The 22,023-nt window shown below is 43.4% G+C and overlaps 1 long non-coding RNA gene across 1 annotated transcript in view; it reads left to right on the top strand.

Annotated features, from left to right (window-relative positions):
• The window catches only part of LOC149985329 (uncharacterized), a 247,151-nt gene that overhangs the window by 195,758 nt on the left and 29,370 nt on the right, over positions 1 to 22,023 (top strand). The gene's annotated exons all lie outside the window — the stretch shown is intronic.

The raw sequence follows: 22,023 nt of genomic DNA, 5'->3' as shown, positions 1-22,023 counted from the left end.
CTGGCTCCCTGTGTGTCTCAGCCCCAGTCCCTGTGTGTCTCAGCCCCAGTCCCTGTGTGTCTCAGCTCCAGTATAGTCCCTGTGTGTCTCAGCTCCAGTATAGTCCCTGTGTGTCTCAGCTCCAGTACAGTCCCTGTGTGTCTCAGCTCCAGTCCCTGTGTGTCTCAGCCCCAGTGTAGTCCCTGTGTGTCCCAGTACAGTCCCTGTGTGTCCCAGTACAGTCCCTGTGTATCCCAGTACATTCCCTGTGTGTCTCAGCCCCAGTATAGTCCCTGTGTGTCCCAGTACAGTCCCTGTGTGTCTCAGCTCCAGTATAGTCCCTGTGTGTCTCAGCCCCAGTATAGTCCCTGATCCCAGACAGTGTCTCCTGGCTCCCTGTGTGTCCCAGTACAGTCCCTGTGTGTCTCAGCCCCAGTACAGTCCCTGTGTGTCTCAGCCCCAGTCCCTGTGTGTCTCAGCCCCTGTATAGTCCCTGATCCCAGACAGTGTCTCCTGGCTCCCTGTGTGTCTCAGCCCCAGTTCCTGTGTGTCTCAGCCCCGGTCCCTGTGTGTCTCAGCTCCAGTATAGTCCCTGTGTGTCTCAGCTCCAGTATAGTCCCTGTGTGTCTCAGCTCCAGTACAGTCCCTGTGTGTCTCAGCCCCAGTCCCTGTGTGTCTCAGCCCCAGTATAGTCCATGTGTGTCCCAGTACAGTCCCTGTGTGTCTCAGCCCCAGTATAGTCCTTGTGTGTCCCAGTACATTCCCTGTGTGTCTCAGCCCCAGTATAGTCCCTGTGTGTCCCAGTACAGTCCCTGTGTGTCTCAGCCCCAGTCCCTGTGTGTCTCAGCCCCAGTCCCTGTGTGTCTCAGCCACAGTCCCTGATGTACTGTAGCATGTACACGTCACATAAACAAGGAAAGCTGGTGACTGCGTTGCTGATATAGTTTTTTGAGATGTAGGGCCTTCTCTCTCAGTGATGACATTATGGTCTGTTAATCGGCCCGTGGGATTGTCCCCGGCTTGTTCTATCCAAACAGTGCCTGTCCCACCCCTTCATTGGGTGTTGGCACCTGCTCAGTGCCCACCGTTCTGGCATTTTCGAGCTTTAGTCCTCGGAGGTGTTCAGACTGAGGCTCGGAATCAGAGGAATCATCATCAGATGTTGGAGCTGTGCCAAAACGTAGCGCGTGAATTCAACGTACACTCTCACTTTGTACTCCAAGTTTACTAATGCTGCAGAAATGTGCTCTAAAGCAGTATCCCATCTACCCATCAGATGTAGTGGTCACAAAAACCAAAGTTCCGAAGGCTGGGCCTAAAGTTGTGTATAAGCCATCATACAATAAGTTTTGCAATGATTCCTATGTTGAAGGATATTTGTTGGTCTGATGAGGGACATTCTGATTCTGCACGGGGGAGAGAAGTAGAGAGGAGGAGGAGAGAGGAGGAGTAGAGAGAGGAGTAGAGAGAAGAGTAGTGAGAGGAGGGGAGAGGAGGAGAGAGGAGTAGTGAGAGGAGGAGAGGGATAGAGGAGTGAGTAGTGAGAGAAGGAGAGAGAAGGGGAGAGGAGTAGTGAGAGGAGGAGAGAGGAGTAGTGAGAGGAGGAGAGAGGAGTAGTGAGAGGAGGAGAGGAGTAGTGAGAGGAGGAAAGAGGAGTAGTGAGACGAGGAGAGAGGAGTAGTGAGAGGAGTAGAGAGAGGAGGAGTGAGAGGAGGGGAGAGGAGTAGTGAGAGGAGGAGAGAGGAGTAGTGAGAGGAGGAGAGAGGAGTAGTGAGAGGAGGAGGAGAGAGGAGTAGCCAGAGGAGGAGAGAGTCAAGGAAGAAGGAGGACCAAGGGGAAGGAAAGGGAGAGAGGGAGGACCAGGGAGAAGAGGGAGGAAAGGAGACCAAGGAGGGGGGAGAGAGGACCAAGGATAGAGGAGAGAGGCAAGGAAGTAGGAGGACCAAGGGGGAGGAAAGGGAGAGAGGAGAGGGGGGACCAGGGAGAAGAGAGGGAGGAGAGGAGTGAGGGAGGGAGGGAGGAGATAGGAGAGGAGTAGAGAGACCAGGGAGGAGGTAGAAAGGAGAGGGTCCAAGGAGAAGAGATGGAGGAGAGCGGAGAGGAACCAGGGAGGAGATTTGGGAGGAGAGAGGAGAGGAAGAGAGGGACCAGGGAGACGAGAGGGAGGAGAGTAGAGGAGGGTCCAAGGAGAAGAGATGGAGGCGAGAGGAGAGGAACCAGGGAGGAGATTTGGGAGGAGAGAGGAGAGGAAGAGAGGGACCAGGGAGACGAGAGGGAGGAGAGTAGAGGAGGGTCCAAGGAGAAGAGATGGAGGCGAGAGGAGAGGAACCAGGGAGGAGATTTGGGAGGAGAGAGGAGAGGATAGTTGGAGGACCAGGGAGAAATGCTCCTTTACGTCTGTGATGCTCCTGACAACTAAGTGCCTGGAGAATCCGACACTCTCACCATATCTCTAAACATTTCCTGTGTGGAAGAAAGAAAGTTTACAAATGAGATGCGATGAAATCAAAGGGAAAGTACAACCTAGTCAGTTGTAAAGGGAAAGTACAACCTAGTCAGTTGTAAAGGGAAAGTACAACCTAGTCAGTTGTACAGGGAAAGTACAACCTAGTCAGTTGTACAGGGAAAGTACAACCTAGTCAGTTGTACAGGGAAAGTACAACCTAGTCAGTTGTACAGGGAAAGTACAACCTAGTCAGTTGTAAAGGGAAAGTACAACCTAGTCAGTTGTACAAGGAAAGTACAACCTAGTCAGTTGTAAAGGGAAAGTACAACCTAGTCAGTTGTAAAGTACAACCTAGTCAGTTGTAAAGGGAAAGTACAACCTAGTCAGTTGTAAAGTACAACCTAGTCAGTTGTAAAGGGAAAGTACAACCTAGTCAGTTGTACAGGGAAAGTACAACCTAGTCAGTTGTAAAGGGAAAGTACAACCTAGTCAGTTGTACAAGGAAAGTACAACCTAGTCAGTTGTAAAGGGAAAGTACAACCTAGTCAGTTGTACAGGGAAAGTACAACCTAGTCAGTTGTACAAGGAAAGTACAACCTAGTCAGTTGTAAAGGGAAAGTACAACCTAGTCAGTTGTAAAGTACAACCTAGTCAGTTGTACAGGGAAAGTACAACCTAGTCAGTTGTAAAGGGAAAGTACAACCTAGTCAGTTGTAAAGTACAACCTAGTCAGTTGTAAAGTACAACCTAGTCAGTTGTAAAGGGAAAGTACAACCTAGTCAGTTGTAAAGTACAACCTAGTCAGTTGTACAGGGAAAGTACAACCTAGTCAGTTGTAAAGGGAAAGTACAACCTAGTCAGTTGTAAAGTACAACCTAGTCAGTTGTAAAGGGAAAGTACAACCTAGTCAGTTGTACAGGGAAAGTACAACCTAGTCAGTTGTAAAGGGAACGTACAACCTAGTCAGCTGTAAAGGGAAAGTACAACCTAGTCAGTTGTAAAGTACAACCTAGTCAGTTGTAAAGGGAAAGTACAACCTAGTCAGTTGTAAAGTACAACCTAGTCAGTTGTACAGGGAAAGTACAACCTAGTCAGTTGTACAGGGAAAGTACAACCTAGTCAGTTGTACAGGGAAAGTACAACCTAGTCAGTTGTAAAGGGAACGTACAACCTAGTCAGCTGTAAAGGGAAAGTACAACCTAGTCAGTTGTAAAGTACAACCTAGTCAGTTGTACAGGGAAAGTACAACCTAGTCAGTTGTATAGGGAAAGTTCAACCTAGTCAGTTGTAAAGGGAAAGTTCAACCTAGTCAGTTGTAAAGTACAACCTAGTCAGTTGTAAAGGGAAAGTACAACCTAGTCAGTTGTAAAGGGAAAGTACAACCTAGTCAGTTGTACAGGGAAAGTACAACCTAGTCAGTTGTACAACTGAAGGCCTTCAACTGAAATGTGTCTTCTGTATTTAACCCAACTCCTCTGAATCAGAGAGGTGGGGGGGCTGCTTTAATCGACACGCCCAGGGAACAGTGTTAACTGCCTTGCTCAGGGTCAGAAAGACAGATTTATACCTTGTCAGCTCGGGGATGCGATTCAGCAACCTTTCGGAAAGCAATTTATGAAAATGAACACTCAGATTATAGTGATGTTATGTCTGATCTCACAAACAATGTAAAGTCTGTTTAGAGGTGTAATCTTACATTTTTAATCTGAGGGTAATCCTGCTAGTGATATACTTGTTGAATTATGCAACAGAATGTGACAACACCAGTAATTAATGAGTCCGTCTAGACAGCCAGGTGAGTGCAGGTGGGCCTAGCATGTTTCACCCCTTTATGCATATATGCAAATACACCCTGTGTTTTTATACAAATGTGGCACATTTAATTTTCTTCATTTTAACACAATATTAAAATAAATACCTGATACAATCAGAAAATATATATGTGCGTTCTAAGAATTGTATTTTACGTGTACGCTAATAATCAGGAAGCAAGTCCAGGAAGTGAATGTTATAAGTAAACGAACATGGAACAAAACGAGAAACACGAGTAGCGGACAGACATGAAACACACACAGAGTCAATACCGCCTGTAATTGGAAAGGTCATCAGGAAGGTGATGGAGTCCAGGTGAGTCTCATGAAGTGCAGGTGTGTGTAATGATGAGTAAACGAGAGGAGGAGAGGAAATAGACCTGACAGAAAACCCAGAGAACCCTGAACTCCATTCGTTATTTGTCCGAACCAGTAAAATGTGATATAATTCTGTCAATATCTGATAGATTTTTTTAAAAAAAAATTATAACTTTAATAAAAACGTATTGGACTAAAAGTATTTTCGTCCTTTGTCCAACTGTTACATTTATTGAAATTGTTTTTAAAAGCTTTTAACAATTCAAATTTGTGCAGTAATCCCACACACATAATACTAAATAAATAGTAAATATGTATGTACTAAATAAATAGTAAATAGTAAACATCCACTCACTATACTGTGGCTTCAGATGACCTGGTATATATTGTTGTCAAGGTGGATGGTGTTGTGTACTTTAACTACTTCTGACTCTCTCTACCGTATCCCTCCACCAGGGAATCATTCCACACTAATATGACTCTGTATTTGTTGTCAAGGGGGTTGCCGTGGGAAATAGAGGAACTACTTTAGTTCTGACTCTCTCTACTGTATTCCTCCACCAGGGAATCATTCCACACAATATGACTCTGTATTTGTTGTCAAAGGGGTTGCCGTGGGAAATAGAGGAACTACTTTAGTTCTGACTCTCTCTGCTGTATCCCTCCACCAGGGAATCATTCCACACTAATATGACTCTGTATTTGTTGTCAAGGGGGTTGCCGTGGGAAATAGAGGAACTACTTTAGTTCTGACTCTCCAATGTATCCCTCCACCAGAGACTCATTTCCAATCCCATCAACACACAGTAAATATTTGAATCCCAAATGGCACCCTATCCCCTATATAGTGCACTACTTTTGACCATGGCCCTATGGGGTAGTGCACTAAATAGGGTGCCATTTTGAACGCATACTCTGCGTTGGTTGTTGTCTCCCGCCAAGGGAAAGGATTTTATATTACAGACTCAATGGAACAGAATTTAGTCACAGCTCTGCTCTCTCAGCTCTCCTCTCTCCTCTCCTTTCTTCTCTTCTCTCCTCTCTTCTCCTCTCAATCAAATTCAATTCAAAGGGTTTTATTGGCATGGAAAAAAACCAAAGCAAATGGAAGAGACAATAGACAAAAGGGAACTAAACAAGGGAAATATTATTATTATATTAATATACAACAGAAGAAAAGTTTTAAATTTCAAATATATTATTGGCTACGTATAGTTTTGTAACAAAGTATGAAAATAAAAGTAAATAAACAGATACATTTAGGTTGTATTTCCAATGTTGTTCCACTAATATACTAATATGGTCATACATTGGGCAGGAGGTTAGGAAGTGCAGCTCAGTTTCCACCTCATTTTGTGGGCAGTGAGCACATAGCACTGTCTTCTATTGAGAGCCATGTCTGCCTACGGCGGCCTTTCTCAATAGCAAGGCTATGCTCACGGAGTCTGTACATAGTCAAAGCTTTCCTTAATTTTGGGTCAGTCACAGTGGTCAGGTATTCTGCCACTGTGTACTCTCTGTTTAGGGCCAAATAGCATTCTAGTTTGCTCTGTTTTGTTGTTAATTCTTTCCAATGTGTCAAGTAATTGTATTTGTGTTTGCTCATGATTTGGTTGGCTCTAAATGTGTTGTTGTCCTGGGTCTCTGTGGGGTGTGTTTGTGTTTGTGAGGACCAGCTTGCTTAGGGGACTCTTCTCCAGGTTTATCTCTCTGTAGGTGATGGCTTTATGTAATACTTGGGAATCGCTTCCTTTTAGGTGGTTGTAGCATTTTGATAATTAGTGGGTATCGGCCTAATTCTGCTCTGCATGTATTATTTGGTGTTCAACGTTGTACACTGAGGATATGTTTGCAGAATTCTGCATGCAGAGTCTCAGTTGGGTGTTTGTCCCATTTTGTGAATTATTGGTTGGTGACCAGACCCCAAACCTCACAACCATAAAGGGCAATGGGTTCGATAACTGATTGAAGTATTTTTAGCCAGATCCTAATTGGTATGTCGAATTCCTTTTGATGGCATAGAAGGCCCTTCTTGCCTTGTCTCATTCACAGCCTTGTGGAAGTTACCTGTGGTGTTAATGTTTAGGCCGAGGTAGGTGTAATTCTCTGTGTGCTTTAGGTCAACAGTGTCTCGATAGAATTTGTATTTGTGGTCCTGGCGACTGGACCTTTTTTGGAACACCATTATTTTTGTCTTACTGAGATTCACTGTCAGGACACAAGTCTGACAGAATCTGTGCAGAAGATCTAGGTGCTGCTGAAGGCCCTCCTTGGTTGGTGACAGGAGAACCAGATCATCAGCAAACAATAGACATTTGACTTCAGATTCTAGTAGGGTGAGGCCGGGTGCTGCAGACTGTTCTAGTGCCCTCGCCAATCCATTGACTCATCAGACCAAAGGACAGATTTTCATTTTTCATTTTTCAGATGCTCATTTCTTGGCTAAAGCAATTCTCTTCTTATTATTGGTGTCCTTTAGTAGTGGGTTCTTTGCAGCAATTCAACCATGAAGGCCTGATTCACACAGTCTCCTCTGAACAATTGATGTTGAGATGTGTCTGTTACTTGAACCCTGTGAAGCATTTATTTGGGCTGTAATTTCTGAGGCTGGTAACTTCAATGAACTTATCCTCTGCAGCAGAGGTAACTCTGGGTCTTCCTTTCCTGTGGCGGTCCTCATGAGAGCCAGTTTCATCATAGCGCTTGATGGTTTTTGCGACTGCACTTGAAGAAACGTTCAAATTTCCCTGATTGACTGACCTTCATGTCTCAAATAAATGATGGACTGTCATTTCGCTTTGCTTATTTGAGCTCTTCTTGCCATAATATGGATTTGGTCTTTTACCAAATAGGGTTATCTTCTGTATTCCACCCTTACCTTGTCACAACAGAACTGATTGGCTTAAGGAAATAAATTCCACAAATTAACAAGGTACACCTGTTAATTTAAATGCATTCCAGGTGACTACCCCACGAAGTTGAGAGAATTCCAAGAGTGTGCAAAGCTGTCATCAAGGCAAAGGGTGGCTACGTTGAAGAATCTCAAATATATTTTGATTTGTTTAACACTTTTTTGGTTACTACATGTATCCATGTGTGTTATTTCATAGTTTTGATGTCTTCACTATTATTCTACAATGTATAACGTTTGAAAAATAATCAGACCATGGTTCTAAGAGAAGATGCCAGAGCTGGGGATAATGTTGAACATTTGAAAAATAGTCCATTGGAATTTGTGGTCTGTATATTTGATCATTTTCGTTGAGGATACCATCAACACCACAGGCCTTTTTAGGTTGGAGGGTGTGTATTTTGTCCTGTAGTTCATTCAATGTAATTGGAGAATCCAGTAGGTTCTGGTAGTCTTTAATAGTTGGTTCTAAGTTTTGTATTTGATCATGTTTATGTTTTAGCTCTTGGTTCTTTGTTACATGGCTGGAAGGTTGGAGAAGTGGTTTATCCATACATCTCCGTTTTGGGTCTATAACACATCGTGTTGTTGTTTGTTTAGTGTTTTACAATTTTCCCAGAAGTGATTTGATTCTTCAATTACATTGAGCTGATTTCTGATGTGCTGTTCCTTCTTTTTTCTTAGTGTATTTCTGTATTGTTTTAGTGATTCACCATAGTAAAGGCGTTGGCTCAGGTTTTCTAGGTCTCTGTTTTTGGTTGGATAGGTTTCTCAATTTCTTTCTTAGGTTTTTGCATTCTTCATCAAACCATTTCTCATTGTTGTGAGTTGTCTTAGGTTTTCTGCCGGAATTTAAATAGGGTTTGTTAGCTAATAGGTCATATGTACTGTTCAGACTTCCTACTGCTAAGTTTACACCTTCACTATTGCAGGAAAACATTTACTCCTGGAAGTTGTCTAGGAGGGATTGGATTTGTTGTTTGCCAGTAGTTTTCTGGTAGGCGTCTACACTACCTTGCATCCATCTACAGTCATAATAATAGTATGTAGTCATCCATCTACAGTCTTAATAGTATGTAGTCATCCATCTACAGTCTTAAAAGTATGTAGTCATCCATCTACAGTCTTAATAGTATGTAGTCATCCATCTACAGTCTTAGTAGTATGTAGTCATCCATCTACAGTCTTAATAGTATGTAGTCATCCATCTACAGTCTTAATAGAATGTAGTCATCCATCTACAGTCTTAATAGTATGTAGTCATCCATCTAGTCTTAATAGTATGTAGTCATCCATCTACAGTCTTAATAGTATGTAGTCATCCATCTAGTCTTAATAGTATGTAGTCATCCATCTACAGTCTTAATAGTATGTAGTCATCCATCTACAGTCTTAATAGTATGTAGTCATCCATCTAGTCTTAATAGTATGTAGTCATCCATCTAGTCTTAATAGTATGTAGTCATCCATCTACAGTCTTAATAGTATGTAGTCATCCATCTAGTCTTAATAGTATGTAGTCATCCATCTAGTCTTAATAGTATGTAGTCATCCATCTACAGTCTTAATAGTATGTAGTCATCCATCTAGTCTTAATAGTATGTAGTCATCCATCTAGTCTTAATAGTATGTAGTCATCCATCTACAGTCTTAATAGTATGTAGTCATCCATCTACAGTCTTAATAGTATGTAGTCATCCATCTAGTCTTAATGGTATGTAGTCATCCATCTAGTCTTAATAGTATGTAGTCATCCATCTAGTCTTAATAGTATGTAGTCATCCATCTACAGTCTTAATGGTATGTAGTCATCCATCTAGTCTTAATAGTATGTAGTCATCCATCTAGTCTTAATAGTATGTAGTCATCCATCTACAGTCTTAATAGTATGTAGTCATCCATCTAGTCTTAATAGTATGTAGTCATCCATCTACAGTCTTAATAGTATGTAGTCATCCATCTACAGTCATAATAGTATGTAGTCATCCATCTAGTCTTAATAGTATGTAGTCATCCATCTACAGTCTTAATAGTATGTAGTCATCCATCTACAGTCTTAATAGTATGTAGTCATCCATCTAGTCTTAATAGTATGTAGTCATCCATCTAGTCTTAATAGTATGTAGTCATCCATCTAGTCTTAATAGTATGTAGTCATCCATCTACAGTCTTAATAGTATGTAGTCATCCATCTAGTCTTAATAGTATGTAGTCATCCATCTAGTCTTAATAGTATGTAGTCATCCATCTACAGTCTTAATAGTATGTAGTCATCCATCTACAGTCTTAATAGTATGTAGTCATCCATCTACAGTCTTAATAGTATGTAGTCATCCATCTAGTCTTAATAGTATGTAGTCATCCATCTAGTCTTAATAGTATGTAGTCATCCATCTAGTCTTAATAGTATGTAGTCATCCATCTACAGTCTTAATAGTATGTAGTCATCCATCTACAGTCTTAATAGTATGTAGTCATCCATCTAGTCTTAATAGTATGTAGTCATCCATCTAGTCTTAATAGTATGTAGTCATCCATCTAGTCTTAATAGTATGTAGTCATCCATCTAGTCTTAATGGTATGTAGTCATCCATCTAGTCTTAATAGTATGTAGTCATCCATCTACAGTCTTAATAGTATGTAGTCATCCATCTAGTCTTAATAGTATGTAGTCATCCATCTAGTCTTAATAGTATGTAGTCATCCATCTAGTCTTAATAGTATGTAGTAATCCATCTACAGTCTTAATAGTATGTAGTCATCCATCTAGTCTTAATAGTATGTAGTCATCCATCTAGTCTTAATAGTATGTAGTAATCCATCTACAGTCTTAATAGTATGTAGTCATCCATCTAGTCTTAATAGTATGTAGTCATCCATCTAGTCTTAATGGTATGTAGTCATCCATCTAGTCTTAATAGTATGTAGTCATCCATCTACAGTCTTAATAGTATGTAGTCATCCATCTAGTCTTAATAGTATGTAGTCATCCATCTAGTCTTAATAGTATGTAGTCATCCATCTACAGTCTTAATAGTATGTAGTCATCCATCTAGTCTTAATAGTATGTAGTCATCCATCTACAGTCTTAATAGTATGTAGTCATCCATCTAGTCTTAATGGTATGTAGTCATCCATCTAGTCTTAATAGTATGTAGTCATCCATCTACAGTCTTAATAGTATGTAGTTTGTCGTCTTTTCTTTTCTCTTCATGAATATACACGTGTGACTTATTATATTACGACTCAGTCTTTATCTTGTCTTCTCCATATTTTCCATTATTATGACGACTTATCCTTCCACTTACACTGTGTTTTCTATATACCCCTCTATACCCCTCTATATACACCCCCTATATACCCCTCCATATACCCCTCTATATACCCCTTCGTATACCCCTCCGTATACCCCTGTGTATACCCCCTATATACCCCTCTATATACCCCTCTGTATACCCACTATATACCCCTCCGTATACGCCCTATATACCCCTCTATATACCCCTCCGTATACCCCCTATATTCCCCTCTGTATACCCCTCCGTATACCCCTCCTTATACCCTCTATATACCCCTCTATATACCCCCGATATACCCTCTGTATACCCCTCCTTATACCCCTCTGTATACCCCTCCTTATACCACTGCGTATACCCCTCAGTATACTACCTATATACCCCCTATATACCCCTCTATAAACCCCTCCGTATACCCCTCCTTATACCCCTCCGTCAACCCCTCTATATACCCCTCCGTATTCCCCTCCTTATACCCTCTATATACCCCTCTATATACACCCCTATGTACCCCCTATATACCCCTCTGTATACCCCTCCTTATACCCTCTATATACCCCTCTATATACCCCTGTGTTTACCCCACCATATACCCCTCTATATACCCCTCTATATAACCCTCCATATACCCCTGCATATACCCCTCTGTATACCCCTCCATATACCCCTCTATATACCCCTCCATATACCCCTCCGTATACCCCCAATATACCCCTCCGTATACCCCTGCGTATACCCCTCTATATACCCCTCTGTATACCCCTCTGTATACCCCTCTGTATACCCCTCTATATACCCCTCTATATACCCCTCTGTATACCCCTCTATATACCCCTGCGTATACCCCTCCGTATACCCCTGCATATACCCCTCTATATACCCCTCTGTATACCCCTCCGTATACCCCCTATATACCTCTCTATATACCCCTCTATATACCCCTCTATATACACCTCTATATACCCCTCCGTATACCCCATATATACCCCCTATATACCCATCTGTATACCCCTGCATATACCCCTCCGTATACCCCTCTATATACCCCTCGGTATACCCCCTATATACCCCTCTATATACCCCTCTATATAAGCCCCTATGTACCCCCTATATACCCCTCCGTATACCCCTCCTTATACCCTCTATATACCCCTCTATATACCCCTGTGTTTACCCCGCCATATACCCCTCCATATACCCCTCTATATACCCCTCCATATACCCCTCCGTATACCCCCTATATACCCCTCCGTATTCCCCTGCATATACCCCTCTATATACCCCTCTGTATACCCCTCTGTATACCCCCCTATATACCCCGCTATATACCCCTCCGTATACCCCCTATATACCCCCTATATACCCATCCGTATACCCCTGCATATACCCCTCCGTATACCTCTCTATATACCCCTCCGTATACCCCCTATATACCCCTCTATATACCCCTCTATATACCCCTCTATATACCCCTCCGTATACCCCCTATATACCCCCTATATACCCATCCGTATACCCCTGCATATACCCCTCCGTATACCCCTCTATATACCCCTCCGTATACCCCCTATATACCCCTCTATATACCCCTCCTTATACCCTCTATATACCCCTGTGTTTACCCCTCTATATACCCCCCTATATACCCCTCTATATACCCCTCCATATACCCCTCCGTATACCCCCTATATACCCCTCCGTGTACCCCTCTATACCCCTCCCTATATACCTCTGTATACCCTCCTATATACCCCCTTATATACCCCTCCATATACCCCTCCGTATACCCCCTATATACCCCTCCATATACCTCTCTATACCCCTCTATATACCCCTCTATATACCCCTCTATAAACCCCTCTATATACCCCTCTATAGACCCCTCTATAGACCCCTCTATACACCTCTGCATACCCCTCTCTATACCCCTCTATATACCCCTCTATAAACCCCTCTATATACCCCTCTATAGACCCCTCTATAGACCCCTCTATAGACCCCTCTATACACCTCTGCATACCCCTCTATATACCCCTCTATATATCCCTCTGTATACCCCTCTATATACCTCTCTGTATACCCCTCCGTATACCCCTCTATATACCCCTGTGTTTACCCCTCCATATACCCCTCTGTATACCCCACTATATACCCCTGTTTACCCCTCTATATACCCCTGTTTACCCCTCCATATACCCCTCTGTTTACCCCTCTATATACACCTCTACATACCCCTGTGTTTACCCCTCTATATACCCTCTATATACCCCTCTATATACCCCTCTATATACCCCTGTGTTTACCCCTGTGTTTACCCCTCTATATACCCCTGTGTTTACCCCTCTATATACCCTCTATATACCCCTCTATATACCCCACTATATACCCCTGTGTTTACCCCTGTGTTTACCCCTCTATATACCCCTGTGTTTACCCCTCTATATACCCCTCTATACAGACATGCTCAAACCCATACAGCTCATGGAAATAATGCGTCCTTCCTCCTGAAAGGTGACATTAACAGCTGTTTTATCGTGTATAGTTTCATGCCTTTGGTTGTGTCGTAGAATAAAGCAAAGAAGCTGTGAAAATAGATTAATTATTGTTTTAATTATTTCTTATTCTATACAGATATTCTAAAAAATGGCCTGAACACATGTTGGTACCCCTTAGAAAATGTTATAAATAATTTGATTAGAGTGATATTTCAAACTAATTCCTTTCTTTAATTAGTATCACACGTCTCCAATCTTGTAATCAGTCATTCAGCCCATTTAAATGGGGGAAAAGTAGTCACTGTGCTGTTTGGTATCATTGTGGTCACCACACTGACCATGGACCAGAGTAAAGTAGTCACTGTGCTGTTTGGTATCATTGTGGTCACCACACTGACCATGGACCAGAGTAAAGTAGTCACTGTGCTGTTTGGTATCATTGTGGTCACCACACTGACCATGGACCAGAGTAAAGTAGTCACTGTGCTGTTTGGTATCATTGTGTGCACCACACTGACCATGGACCAGAGTAAAGTAGTCACTGTGCTGTTTGGTATCATTGTGGTCACCACACTGACCATGGACCAGAGTAAAGTAGTCACTGTGCTGTTTGGTATCATTGTGGTCACCACACTGACCATGGACCAGAGTAAAGTAGTCACTGTGCTGTTTGGTATCATTGTGGTCACCACACTGACCATGGACCAGAGTAAAGTAGTCACTGTGCTGTTTGGTATCATTGTGGTCACCACACTGACCATGGACCAGAGTAAAGTAGTCACTGTGCTGTTTGGTATCATTGTGGTCACCACACTGAACATGGACCAGAGTAAAGTAGTCACTGTGCTGTTTGGTATCATTGTGGTCACCACACTGACCATGGACCAGAGTAAAGTAGTCACTGTGCTGTTTGGTATCATTGTGGTCACCACACTGACCATGGACCAGAGTAAAGTAGTCACTGTGCTGTTTGGTATCATTGTGGTCACCACACTGACCATGGACCAGAGTAAAGTAGTCACTGTGCTGTTTGGTATCATTGTGGTCACCACACTGACCATGGACCAGAGTAAAGTAGTCACTGTGCTGTTTGGTATCATTGTGGTCACCACACTGACCATGGACCAGAGTAAAGTAGTCACTGTGCTGTTTGGTATCATTGTGGTCACCACACTGACCATGGACCAGAGTAAAGTAGTCACTGTGCTGTTTGGTATCATTGTGGTCACCACACTGACCATGGACCAGAGTAAAGTAGTCACTGTGCTGTTTGGTATCATTGTGGTCACCACACTGACCATGGACCAGAGTAAAGTAGTCACTGTGCTGTTTGGTATCATTGTGGTCACCACACTGACCATGGACCAGAGTAAAGTAGTCACTGTGCTGTTTGGTATCATTGTGGTCACCACACTGACCATGGACCAGAGTAAAGTAGTCACTGTGCTGTTTGGTATCATTGTGGTCACCACACTGACCATGGACCAGAGTAAAGTAGTCACTGTGCTGTTTGGTATCATTGTGTGCACCACACTGACCATGGACCAGAGTAAAGTAGTCACTGTGCTGTTTGGTATCATTGTGGTCACCACACTGACCATGGACCAGAGTAAAGTAGTCACTGTGCTGTTTGGTATCATTGTGGTCACCACACTGAACATGGACCAGAGTAAAGTAGTCACTGTGCTGTTTGGTATCATTGTGGTCACCACACTGACCATGGACCAGAGTAAAGTAGTCACTGTGCTGTTTGGTATCATTGTGTGCACCACACTGACCATGGACCAGAGTAAAGTAGTCACTGTGCTGTTTGGTATCATTGTGTGCACCACACTGAACATGGACCAGAGAAAGCCAAGGGGAGATTTGTCTGAGATCAGAAAGACAATAAAAGACAAGCATGGTAAAAGGTAAAGGCTACGAGACCATCTCCAAGCAGCTTGATGTTCCTGTGACAACAGTTGAAAATATTATTTAAGAAGTTTAAGGTCCGTGGAACTGTAGCCAACCTCCCTGGGCGTGGAAGCAAGTGGAAAATCGACCCCAGATTGAACAGAAGGAGAGTGCGAATGGTAGAAAAAGAACCAAGGATAACTGCCAAAGAGATCCAAGGTGAAGGTACGGCAGTTTCTGATCGCATTATTCGTCGCTTCTTGAGCGAAAGTGGGCTCCATGGAAAAGGACTTGTGAAAGAAAAACATTTAAAAAAAGCCAGACTGGAATTTGCTAAAATGCATATTGACAAGCCACAATCCTTCTGAAAGAATGTCCTTTGGACAGATTAGCCAAAACTGGAGCTTTTTAACAAGTCACATCAGCTCCATGTTCACAGATGAAAAAAAAATGAAGCTTTCAAAGGAAATAACAACATACCTACAGTGAGACATGGAGGAGGCTCGGTTCTGTTCTGGGGCTGCTATGCTGCGCCTGGACCAGGGTGCCTTAAATCTGTAAATGAAATCTCAAGGCTACAAAGGCAAACGTACGGCCCAGCGAAACGTACGGCCCAGCGAAACGTACGGCCCAGTGAAACGTACGGCCCAGTGTCAGAAAGCTCTGTCTCAGTCGCAGGTCATGGGTCCTCCAACAGGATAATGACCCAAAGCACACAGCTAAAAGCACCCAAGAATGGATAAGAACAACACATTGGACTATTCTGAAGTGGCCTTCTATGAGTCCTGATCTGAATCCTGTCGAACATCTATGGAAAGAGCTGAAACTTGCAGTCTGGAGAAGGCACCCATCAAACCTGAGACAGCTGGAGCAGTTTGCTCAGGAAGAGTGGGCCGAACTACCTGCTAACAGGTGCAGAAGGCTCACGACAGAAAATGTTTGATTGCTGTGATTGCCTCTGAAGGTTGAGCAACAAAATATTATGATAAGGTTTCCATCATTTTTGTCCATGTCATTTTCATTTTGTTGTATTATTTACAGTATTATGTTGAATAAAAAATATAAAGCAAAGTCTGATTTCTATTAAATATGGAATAAACAATGGTGGATGCCAATTACTTTGGTCAGTTATTTCAGAGAAAATTGTGGAGGGGTACCAACAAATTTGAGCTGAATTTTTGTTGTTGAGTAAATATTTTTGTAAATGTCAAAAACAATTCCGGGGGAAGACCCCCCCTGACCCCAAGTCCACTGTTTGTCTGCCCCAATATCTACAACACAGTTTTTATCCCTTGGTTCTGAGGTATGTTTGATCAATAGGGCCAACAGCTTGTTGAGTCGTGTTGTCAAATTGAAAGAGAAGAAAATAAGTGATTTTTTTTCTCCATTTGAGACTAGGCTGATGTAGTTTGGTTTAGGCTACCTTTACTTACCGTTACCAACAGTGATACATTCTAGGCATTCTATTTCTATGATGTTGATAACTCTATGTTTTATCTGTTGTTGTTTTCACATAATTAACTAAGTATCCCTTGATCCTAATCTAGCACATTCTTTGTACTCCACCACACCAATCCTCTATTTCCCCTGGCTACTATGACTCCCAGGTGTTCCTCAGAGAGAGAGCGAGAGAGAGAGAGAGAGAGAGAGAGAGAGAGAGAGAGAGAGAGAGAGAGAGAGAGAGAGAGAGAGAGAGAATTTACACATAATATGTCATTTGAAATGTCTTTATTATTTTGGGACTTTTCTGAGTGTAATTCATTTTTATTGTTTATTATCTACTTCACTTGCTTTTGCAATGTTAACATATGTTTCCCATGCCAATAAAGACCAATTGAAATTGATAGAGTGGGGGTGTGTGAGTGTGTGGGGGTGTGTGTGAGTGAGTGTGTGTGAGTGTGTGTGAGTGAGTGTGTGTGTGGGGGTGTGTGTGTGTGAGTGTGTGGGGGTGTGTGGGGGTGGACGTGAGCATCATCCATTCCTCCGTGCTATAATATAGCCTCAGTGGATGGATGGACAGATGGAGGGATGGATGATGCTTTCTTGTTTTGAAGCTTGTTATCCTCCCAGTGCCCAGGACACAGATCATAAACCATGTCTCCCTCTCCTCATCCCCTCTTCCCCTCCTCATCCTCCCTTCCACCCTTCCTCTTCTCCCCCCAGTTTTAAAGCACGTTTGTTTCAATTTAGACACATTTTGCCATGGGGTGGAGACAAGATTGTGCAATTTATAACAAATGTTATGCAACTCTACTCATTTTGCCATGGGACAGAGAGGAAAATGGGCTGCTTTACAGCTAATTTCTGGAAATGTTACACATTTTCCCAAAGGGTGGAGAGACATTTTTCAGTTTTTAATATGAAATATGAGTGAGACTGACTGGGGGATCCCCAGCCGGTAATTCGACCATGATAAATAAGTTTAGATAGCTGGCCGCTAAACTAAGTTACCGATCTAAAAAATGACTGACTGTCAGTGGCTGACATAACAAGAGAAAAACTGCAGCTCCTTTATGTGTTCTACTGTTCTAACTCGTAACGGTCAGATTGATCTGAGGACATTCCATCCATCCTTTATGTGTTCTACTGTTCTAACTCGTAACGGTCAGATTGATCTGAGGACATTCCATCCATCCTTTATGTGTTCTACTGTTCTAACTCGTAACGGTCAGATTGATCCGAGGACATTCCATCCATCCTTTATGTGTTCTACTGTTCTAACTCGTAACGGTCAGATTGATCTGAGGACATTCCATCCATCCTTTATGTGTTCTACTGTTCTAACTCGTAACGGTCAGATTGATCCGAGGACATTCCATCCATCCTTTATGTGTTCTACTGTTCTAACTCGTAACGGTCAGATTGATCTGAGGACATTCCATCCGTCCTTTATGTGTTCTACTGTTCTAACTCGTAACGGTCAGATTGATCCGAGGACATTCCATCCATCCTTTATGTGTTCTACTGTTCTAACTCGTAACGGTCAGATTGATCCGAGGACATTCCATCCATCCTTTATGTGTTCTACTGTTCTAACTCGTAACGGTCAGATTGATCTGAGGACATTCCATCCTTTATGTGTTCTACTGTTCTAACTCGTAACGGTCAGATTGATCTGAGGACATTCCATCCATCCTTTATGTGTTCTACTGTTCTAACTCGTAACGGTCAGATTGATCTGAGGACATTCCATCCATCCTTTATGTGTTCTACTGTTCTAACTCGTAACGGTCAGATTGATCTGAGGACATTCCATCCATCCTTTATGTGTTCTACTGTTCTAACTCGTAACGGTCAGATTGATCCGAGGACATTCCATCCATCCTTTATGTCATAGCCTATCAGCTCCATGAACACAGGACATGTCATCAGAGACTTGTCGTCATCATCATCATCATCATTGCCCAACATCGTGACCTGAGCGCTCATACTGGACCTTGGTTAGGAACCGTATTCTGCTGTCATACTGGACCTTGGTTAGGAACCGTGTTCTGCTGTCATAGTGGACCTTGGTTAGGAACTGTGTTCTGCTGTCATAGTGGACCTTGGTTAGGAACCGTGTTCTGCTGTCATAGTGGACCTTGGTTAGGAACCGTGTTCTGCTGTCATAGTGGACCTTGGTTAGGAACCATTTTCTGCTGTCATAGTGGACCTTGGTTAGGAACCGTGTTCTGCTGTCATAGTGGACCTTGGTTAGGAACCGTGTTCTCCTGTGTTGTGTCTTTGGCATCATTAAAGTGAAGACTATTATTTTATCAAATCAATTCTCTGTAATTATTATTACGTGATTAAACTGATTTAATCATGTAAATGTAATTAACTAGGAAGTCGAGGCACCTAGGAAAATGTTCAGATTGCAAAAAATGTATTTTCCTAATATAACTCTTCAGATATTTTAATATCTGATCAATTAGTCTTCTAATTAATTAATTATTATTTACCTCACGTTAGTCTCATTCCAAACGTTGTAAATTGTTGGTTAACTGCACGAACCCAGTCTTCACTATGAATCATCCATACACCAAGTGTCTTAGTCATTTATTTACTAACTAACTAAATAATCACAGAAATGCATAAACAAACAAACAGTAGATATGGTCGCAGGTAAATGATTAGGGATGTGCCCTAGTGGGCTAAACCGGTATGACGGCTTGGTAGACAAAGGGACTGAGAAGGGCGTGAAAGACAAGTCACTACACCGTTGATAATTATAATAATTGAAATGTTAATTTGCACCTGAACACTCACTCATTCGGGAATCATTGCAATCAATATATATATTTACGCTCAGTGTGTCGTCCGGGTCTCTGCTGGAATCGTTCGTCTTTCTGTTGGAAAGGTCATCTGAACTTCTCTTTGCGTCCCTGGAGGCTTTCGGGGTTAGAATGGATACCTCAGAGTTTCATTCAGAAATGTTCTTATAGAATAGATGTTTCGGCGGTTGTCGGTCTTCACAGTCAGTTGACATATATTCTAGCTGCAGACTAGTAATTAGTATCGAAGATTTTCTCTTATTCTGTCGGTATCGATAGTCTCAGAGTTGAACCATTTCCACCAGTGTAGCCAATGTTCCATGTGGTTTGGTCAGGAATTGAACAACCGAGGAATGCATGGTCTCTATTCAAACCTTAGCCCTCTCGGTAAACGAGGTGCGCTTGGTCTCTATTCAAACCTTAGCCCTCTCGGTAAACGAGGTGCGCTTGGTCTCTATTCAAACCTTAGCCCTCTCGGTAAACGAGGTGCGCTTGGTCTCTATTCAAACCTTAGCCCTCTCGGTAAACGAGGTGCGCTTGGTCTCTATTCAAACCTTAGCCCTCTCGGTAAACGAGGTGCGCTTGGTCTCTATTCAAACCTTAGCCCTCTCGGTAATCGAGGTACACTTGGTCTCTATTCAAACCTTAGCCCTCTTGGTAATCGAGGTACACTTTGTCTCTACTCAAACCTTAGCCCTCTCGGTAATCGAGGTACACTTGGTCTCTATTCAAACCTTAGCCCTCTTGGTAATCGAGGTACAATTTGTCTCTACTCAAACCTTAGCCCTCTCGGTAACCGAGGTGCGCTTGGTCTCTACTCAAGCCTTAGCCCTCTTGGTAATCGAGGTACACTTGGTCTCTACTCAAACCTTAGCTCTGTCATATCCTCTCATGGTCTCTCCTATCACTGCTATGAGAATGGTCCTCTCCTCTTCTCTCTCTACACCAAGTCACTTAGCTCTGTCATATCCTCACATGGTCTCTCCTATCACTGCTATGAGAATGGTCCTCTCCTCTTCTGTCTATACACCAAGTCACTCAGCTCCGTCATATCCTAACATGGTCTCTCCTATCATTGCTATGAAGATGGACCTCTCCTCTTCTCTCTCTACACCAAGTCACTCAGCTCTGTCATATCCTCTCATGGTCTCTCCTATCACTGCTATGAGGATGGACCTCTCCTCTACTCTCTATAGACCAAGTCACTGGTCATATCCTCTACATGGTCTCTCCTATCATTGCTATGCGGATGACACTCAACTACTTTTCTCCTTCCCCCCTTCTGACACCCAGGTGGCGACATTCATCTCTGCGTGCCTGGCAGATATCTCAGTTTGGATGTCGGCCCACCACCTCAAGCTCAACCTCGACAAGCCGGAGCTGCTCTTCCCTCCGTGGGGTCTGCTAGCTCCAAGACCTCTATTATAGTCGACAATACCAGGGTGTCCCCCTTCCCAGAGTGCAAAAAAACCTTAGCGTGACCATGGCAACACCCTGTCGTTCTCCACAAACATCAAAGCGGTGACCCACTCCTGCAGGTTCATGCTCTACAACATCCGTAGAGTACGACCCTACCTCACACAGAAAGAGGAACATCCATAGAGTACGACCCTACCTCACACAGGAAGAGGACCATCTGTAGAGTACGACCCTACCTCACACAGAAAGAGGACCATCTCTAGAGTACGACCCTACCTCACACAGGAAGAGGATCATCCGTAGAGTACGACCCTCCCTCACACAGGAAGAGGAACATCTGTAGAGTACGACCGTACCTCACACAGGAAGAGGACCATCTGTAGAGTACGACCCTACCTCACACAGGAAGAGGACCATCCGTAGAGTACGACCCTACCTCACACAGGAAGAGGACCATCTGTAGAGTACGACCCTACCTCACACAGGAAGAGGAACATCTGTAGAGTACGACCCTACCTCACACAGGAAGAGGACCATCTGTAGAGTACGACCCTGCCTCACACAGGAAGTGGAACATCCGTAGAGTACGACCCTCCCTCACACAGGAAGAAGAACATCCGTAGAGTACGACCCTCCCTCACACAGGAAGTGGATCATGTCCTAATCCAGGCACTTATCATCTCCCATCTGGACTACTGCAACTATCTGTTGGATGGGCTCCCCGCTTGTGCCAATAAACCCCTGCAATTTACCCAGAATGCTGCAGACCGCCTGGTCTTCAACCTTCCCAAATTCTCCCATGTCACCCCGCTCCTCTGCACACTCCACTGGCTTCCAGTCGAAGCTCGCATCCACTACTAGACCATGGTGCTTCCCTATGGAACAGCAAGAGTTCCTGCTCCTCCCTACCTTCAGGATCTGGTCAAACCCTACACCCCAACCCATCCACTACTAGACCATGGTGCTTCCCTATGGAACAGCAAGAGGAACTGCCCCTCCCTACCTTCAGGATCTGCTCAAACCCTAAACCTCAACCGGAACAACCGTTCTGCCACCTCTGATCTCATGGCCCTCCCACCCTTACAGGAGGGAGGCCCCCGCTCAGCGTAGTCCAAGCTCTTCTCTGTCCCGCAGCCCAATGGTGGAACCAGTTTCCTCCTGAAGCTCAGACAGCAGCTAGGACCGTAAACATCTGAAACCCT

The sequence above is a fragment of the Oncorhynchus mykiss genome, chromosome 2, assembly GCF_057628025.1.
Source record: "Oncorhynchus mykiss isolate SJ-2025 chromosome 2, ASM5762802v1, whole genome shotgun sequence".
In the NCBI taxonomy this organism is placed as follows: Eukaryota; Metazoa; Chordata; class Actinopteri; order Salmoniformes; family Salmonidae; genus Oncorhynchus; species Oncorhynchus mykiss.
Note: the sequence above shows the minus strand (reverse complement) of the source record. Positions and strands in the feature narration are given on the sequence as shown.